Source organism: Meles meles, chromosome 3 (assembly GCF_922984935.1).
Source record: "Meles meles chromosome 3, mMelMel3.1 paternal haplotype, whole genome shotgun sequence".
Lineage (NCBI taxonomy): Eukaryota > Metazoa > Chordata > Mammalia > Carnivora > Mustelidae > Meles > Meles meles.
The window spans coordinates 176,930,199-176,936,276 of record NC_060068.1 but is presented as its reverse complement, the minus strand read 5'-3'; positions in this window follow the sequence as shown (position 1 = coordinate 176,936,276).

Here is a 6,078-nt window from a genome sequence, read left to right as displayed (position 1 = left end):
ATTCTTCCTAGCGAGGAGACAAAAAGAAATCATTTCTTAATAGCAGAGCCACCTTCGGGTAAACATTAGAATGGGCTGACTTCGCCTCTCATTGCCTAAGGAGGCTGTAGGTGTTAAGATCCTGGTAAACGGAGTGTCTTTGGATTCATCTCGGGATTCTCCCCAACCCCCACCCGCCAGACTCGGGAACATGCAGTGCGGCTTCGCTCGTTATGGAACAGCGACCTCCTCTTCAGAGCAGTCCACTGAGCATATACTTGGTCTCTGCGCATCTATAAAGTGTAAAAGAAAACAAAATAAAAATGAATTTTTTCTCCGCAGACAGTGGCTCAAAATAAGCTGTTAATTTTATCGGGTGAATTGTTTTCCCATAAAAGTAAGTTTTTGCATTTTCGAAACCCTTATTTTGCCTGGGGAATCTGTTAGGGCTGCTTCTCGATACTCACACAGCCTCAGTTTGCAAAGGGAGAGGAAAAGGTTGTACATAGCTTGGCTTCTCCTCCAGCGGAGGTCCTCACTGTGAAGCTGAGCTCCTAATGAGGGGCGAGGATGCTGGCTCCGAACTCCAGGTGCAGAGCTGTTTCCGATAAGATTAAAAGGATGTTTTCCCCGAGCAGATATCACTCGCCCTGAACGTACTGTTTCCTAAACAAAGTGATTATATGCCAAATGGTACAATTTACCTCGTGGGAGCCCAGTTGCTTACTTCTGCGTTCCTGATATCATGATTCGCTCTGGAATTTTTCCTGGTAATTTTTGTCTCTGTTTTCATCCCAATTTTAATACCTCACATCAGAAGAACTCGGCAGCTCTGGTTCTGCCAAGGAATTAGTTTCCATTGTGAACTCATTGTCTTTATTAGCAAATCACACTAAATACAGGCTTGGGAGCAGATGGTTTCAAATTTGGGGAAATTTGACTTCATTCCCCCCATTGATTTAAAACCCAGATATTATTATACTGATGCTTAATTATTGCTGCAACTTGTTTCCTGGTAAAATTGACCAACTCGACTTTTTTATTGGGGTAAAATAAAGATAATATAAAATTGACCATTTTAACCCTTTTTAAGTATGCAATTCGGTAGTGTTAAGGACATTCACCACGGTGTGCCAACCAGCACTGCTGTTTAGTTCCAGAATCTTCTGACTAAAATTGGATGCTTCTGATAGTTCAAAGAAATCTCACTTTCCAGGGAAAATGAATGTTGGTTGCCAAATGGTTTTATCAAACAGTATTTTTTTTTCCCCTAAATCAAAAAAACTCCCGGAGCATCAGGACAGGAAATCATAGGGATTTTCCTTTGGAAATCCCATCGACCACCCAAGTTCCCACTGTGCGCTCCATCAAGAGCATCTCTGGGATGGCTACATCCTGTGTCCCACGAACAGCCACCTTGGCCCTAAGCCAGGCCCAGAGGGACAGCCCAGAGCACCCTGCCTGGGGCAGAGTTAGACCTAAAGGACAGACCTACATTAATTGGCCGTGTGTGCGGGGGGGGGGGGGTCCCTGTCCAGGGACACCACCTGCCACCCCATTTGTGACAAGGATGCAGCGGTATGGCCTGGTGTCCCCTCTCCTGCACTGCCCAGAGGCCTAAGATTTGGGTAAGAGCAGTTGGGAAAAGTAAGAACTGAGTTTCTCTCCTTTATTTCACCCGAAGCTTTTCCTAAAATCCTGCCAGATAGTGCCAAGAGCTCTTCTTTCGGATACCTGACGGGGCTCGGAAGACGTCTGGGTTTGACTGCAGAGAAAAGAGGCCAAGACCATGGAAGGAGCAGTTTTTCCAAATGTAACCTTTGAGGTCCTGAAATGATTTGGTCCCAGTCCCCCATCCCTCCGCTCCCGGCAAACCCCTAATCAAATCATAAACCCACGTGGCTGCTTTCGAGCAGAAAGGAGGAGTTTTCCATCTATACCAGAACACTAGACTTCTGTAGTGCTCCAAACGACAACCTTGACCCTTCACCATCCTTATGGATATGAAAGCTAAAGAAAACCTGTGTGGGTAAAATAATCCTTAATAATACTTAAAATACAAACTTCCCGGGGGATGGGTGTTGAGGAGGACACGTGTTGTGATGAGCGCTGGGTGTTCCATGCCACTGATGACTCGTTGAACACTGCGTCAAAAACCAATGACGGACCACGTGGTGGCTAACTGAACATAATAAAAAAATAAAATAAGTAAAATAAAATACAAACTCCAGAATTTTCTGGTAAAAACACACTGTGCTTCCCAGCAAGGAAAGCAGCATTTCTAGCTTCTCACCCACAACCATGATTCTCAATGATATACTCCGCCCCTCCAGGACCGCCCAGGGAAGACTAGGACCACATCAGTATTTGCCGGAGGAATAATACTGACAGTTAATCAACCAGGATGCCAAAGCCAGTTCTCACAGAACTTCTCTGCAGAAGTCAGTGGGGTAGTTGTTAATGAAAATGTGGTATACCTTACTCCGAAGACGGGGAGCAGGGGTACCTCAAGGGTAGTTCTCACTAACACGTCTGTCTTGTCTTACACTCACTCTCCCATTTTCCCGACCCTCCTCCCCTCACTGCTGCTGGCTTCTCCACCTTTAGACTCTCTTCCGCCCTCTCACCCTTCCTCTGAGCCTTTCTCCAGACCGAAAGATTGTGTCCCTCCAGAGCTCATTTGTTAAATCAAGCCCCCAACACAATGGTGTTCGCAGGTGGGGCCTCCCGGGAGGTGATTTAGGTCATGAGTGTGGGGCCATCAGGAATGGGGTTCTTGCCCTTATGGAAGCAACCCCAGACAGCTCCCTTGTCCCATCTGCCGTAGTGGGGACACAGCGAGAAGATGACCATGCATGAACCAGAAATCGGGTGCCCACCAGACACGGAATCTGCCAACGCTCTGACCCTGGGCTTTGAGCTTCCAGAACTATGAGAAATGGATGTTGTGGTTACAGCCGCCCAGTTTGTGGTGTTTTGTCACAGCAGCTGAACCGAGTGAGACAGGCCTTCTCTTCTCCTCCGTCTAACTCGTCGTCCTCCCCTTGGAGCTTTCTCTTCCTCTCATTTCACATTTTGCCTCTTCTCTGGTGTTCTCACTTATTAAGTATCAATCTCCCAGTCTTTAATTTTTCTCATGGAGCATTGAAATCACTTGGGCATTTGCACTGCGACAAAGAACAGACTCTTTTTCACTTGTGTGTGTGGCGAAAAAAGGATAAAAGTTCTCAGTGATGACCAGTGGCTCTTGAGAAGGTGAGGAGCGCCTGGCAGGTTCTCGGGGATGTCCCACTGTTTCTGCAGCCCGCAGTGGCCTGGCAGTCTCTCTCCGGCACCTGAGCGGCAACAGCCAAAAAGTTGGCCAATTCCCAGTAATGGAAGTACATTGCCCTGCTGGCCGCAGCTCCTACCGCATGAAGAGAAACAGGGGATTCCCGGGTGGTGTCTGACTTTCTGTAGGACACCAGGTAGGTGCCTTGTGAGGAATGAATACTGTTACCCAGGCTCTGCTGTTCCCGTTTTGATTTTCTGCGGTTACTGTTGATACAACATATGTTAAACTGAGGGTACCAATGCGTTTGGCAGAGTGCAGTTCCCGGATTACTAGATGAGGAGAAATCTTACGATTTATTTCCCAAATTAACAAAAATTAGTGTGAGACTCATTCCCGGTGTTTCTATGGGACAATCAGTGTTTATCTGCCTCCTTAATTTGAGTAACTGACAAAAGTTAATCAACAAAGTCAGCAAAGCTCTGTCATACTGTCCTGTTCTGAGCTCATTTAAAGAAAAACTGAATAATGATGGAGAACTGGAAAAGAATAGATAGTCCATCATTCCTACTTTCTCTTTTATTTATTTATTTATTTTTAAAAAAAATTTGTATTTTTATTTATTTTTAAAGATTTTATTTATTTATTTGACAGACAGAGATCACAGGTAGGCAGAGATGCAGGCAGAGAGAGAGGAAGGGAGGCACGCTCCCCACTGAGCAGAGAGCCCGATGTGGGGCTCGGTCCCAGGACTCTGGGATTATGACCTGAGCCAAAGGCAGAGGCTTTAACCCACTGAGCCACCCAGGGGTCCCAAATTTTTATTTATTTTTAAATTTCTTTTCAGTGCTCCAGAATTCATTGTCTATGCCCCACACCCAGAGCTCCACGCAATCCGTGCCCTCCTGAATACCCACCACCGGGCTCACGCTTCCCTCCTCCCCCTCCAAAACCTTCAGTCTGTTTCTCAGAGTCCACTGTCTCTCATGGTTCGTCTCCCCCTCCGATTTCCCCCAACATTCCTACTTTCAAATATTTGAGTTTTCAAGTTCTCCAGAAAAGCTAATTGAAGCAGAATCTTAGAGAAAATATGAGGAATATTGTTTTCTGCTAATATCACAGACATTTGTACTGTTTTCTTTTTAAAATTTGTAGAAGCAGCAACTGTTCGTTTGTTTTCTTGGTCAACAGATTAATTTGCCTCCTTTGTGCGTCTCTGCAGTTTGCCCACTCAGTCAGCTCATACGGTCGTTGGCGTAGTGTCTTTCCCCTTCTGGATGCTCAAGAAACATGATTGGATGATAGCCTACATGTGACTTCCAGATGCCTTTGTTTCCCTCCTGCTGGCTCCTAAGGTCTTACCAGGGAAGGTAAGCTAGCGTGTCGCTAGGCAAGGGCTCTTCTCCAGTAAGTGTAGGTGGATGAGGGAAGGTTGAATAGCAAGAGAACAAAAGGGGAAGCAAATAGCATACTTTGCCATTTCTACAACCTTTGCTAAAATTTTTCTTTTGAAGGTATAAGTTTATTTCTTTCAAATAAAAAGCTTTGTTGAATAAAAATATTCTTAAAATTGCCATTAAGTACGCCATTTTGTTCAAGATGAACCCATTAAACATTTTCTTTATTATAATGAAACCTCATATGCAGCGACTGGAAACATTTGTCCCAATGCTAAAAATCAGCTATCAGCTTAGCATGAACTGGCAAGCCAAAGAATAGATGTATTTTTCTAAGCCCCAAAGAGCTTATTTTTGTTTTGTTTTGATGCTAAGGAAAGGCAGGTGGCTCACACCCAGGGCGGTCCCTTTGTCTCCTCAGAATAAGCCTATTCAGCCCAGCTCTGTTCCCGTCTACAACTGCCGTCCTCACCAGACCGACGACTGTGCGGATTCCTAAAACCAGACAGATGACCTGCGGAGGAGCGTGGAAGGGCCGGGAAAGGTCAAGGACGGCATGAGTGGGGGCATTCCGCAGGAGTGCACCCGGTTAGTGGGCCATTATGAAGGAAAACTGGTCACGTCGCCTCCCAGCTCCGGCCACAGAACACAGATGGTTGCTTTCGATTACGTGACTTGCAAGTTAGATGTTTATCTGCATGGTCATCTGTGAGGTTCTGTAACTTGTGACTTTTTAAGGCCACAGAAGGATCGGCTGATGGTGTCTGAGCAGTCATGTAAACGGAAAAGTACCTACAGTTCGTTAAGCAGTAAACCCAAGTCCAGCCGTACCTCCCGCAGACTGGAAGCAACAGAAAAATAAAGGACCATCTGATGGAGGACGGTATTTTTCTCTGGTTATGAAAGGAAAAGAAGCTTATTTCCTTTTCTTTTCTCTTCTCAAATGGCCAAGGGGCTTCTTAGAGGGAAAGAGCTGGATTCTTGCGGAAGAAGAGTGTAAAGAAGGGGTAGCGGGAGAGCAGACCAAGCCACACAGACAGTCGCTGGGGCTGGAGGGGCGGCGGAGGATGAGTTCTGGGGGACAGCCGCACCCCAGGCGGCACCCCAGCTGGTGGTCACCTAGTAAGGGATTTGTGGTGGCTTGAAGGCTTTCCCCTAAGACCTGTGCCCTTTGAGCCTGCACAGAAGATCCAAGTCACCAAACCCATCCCAGGGCGCAGAGGTGGTGAGGAGTAGTTTGCCCGCGGGGGTGGGCTGGGGGGCGGCTATGGTAGTCAGCCAGCTGTGGCTAGCGGGCCACAGGCACCTGCAGCCTATGTTCGTAAATTGAGTTTTGTTGGCACATGGCCACATCCGCATGTTTGCATCTTATCAGTTTTCACACTCCAAGAGCAGAGGACAGACAGAGATGGCAAGGTCTAGAATATTTAC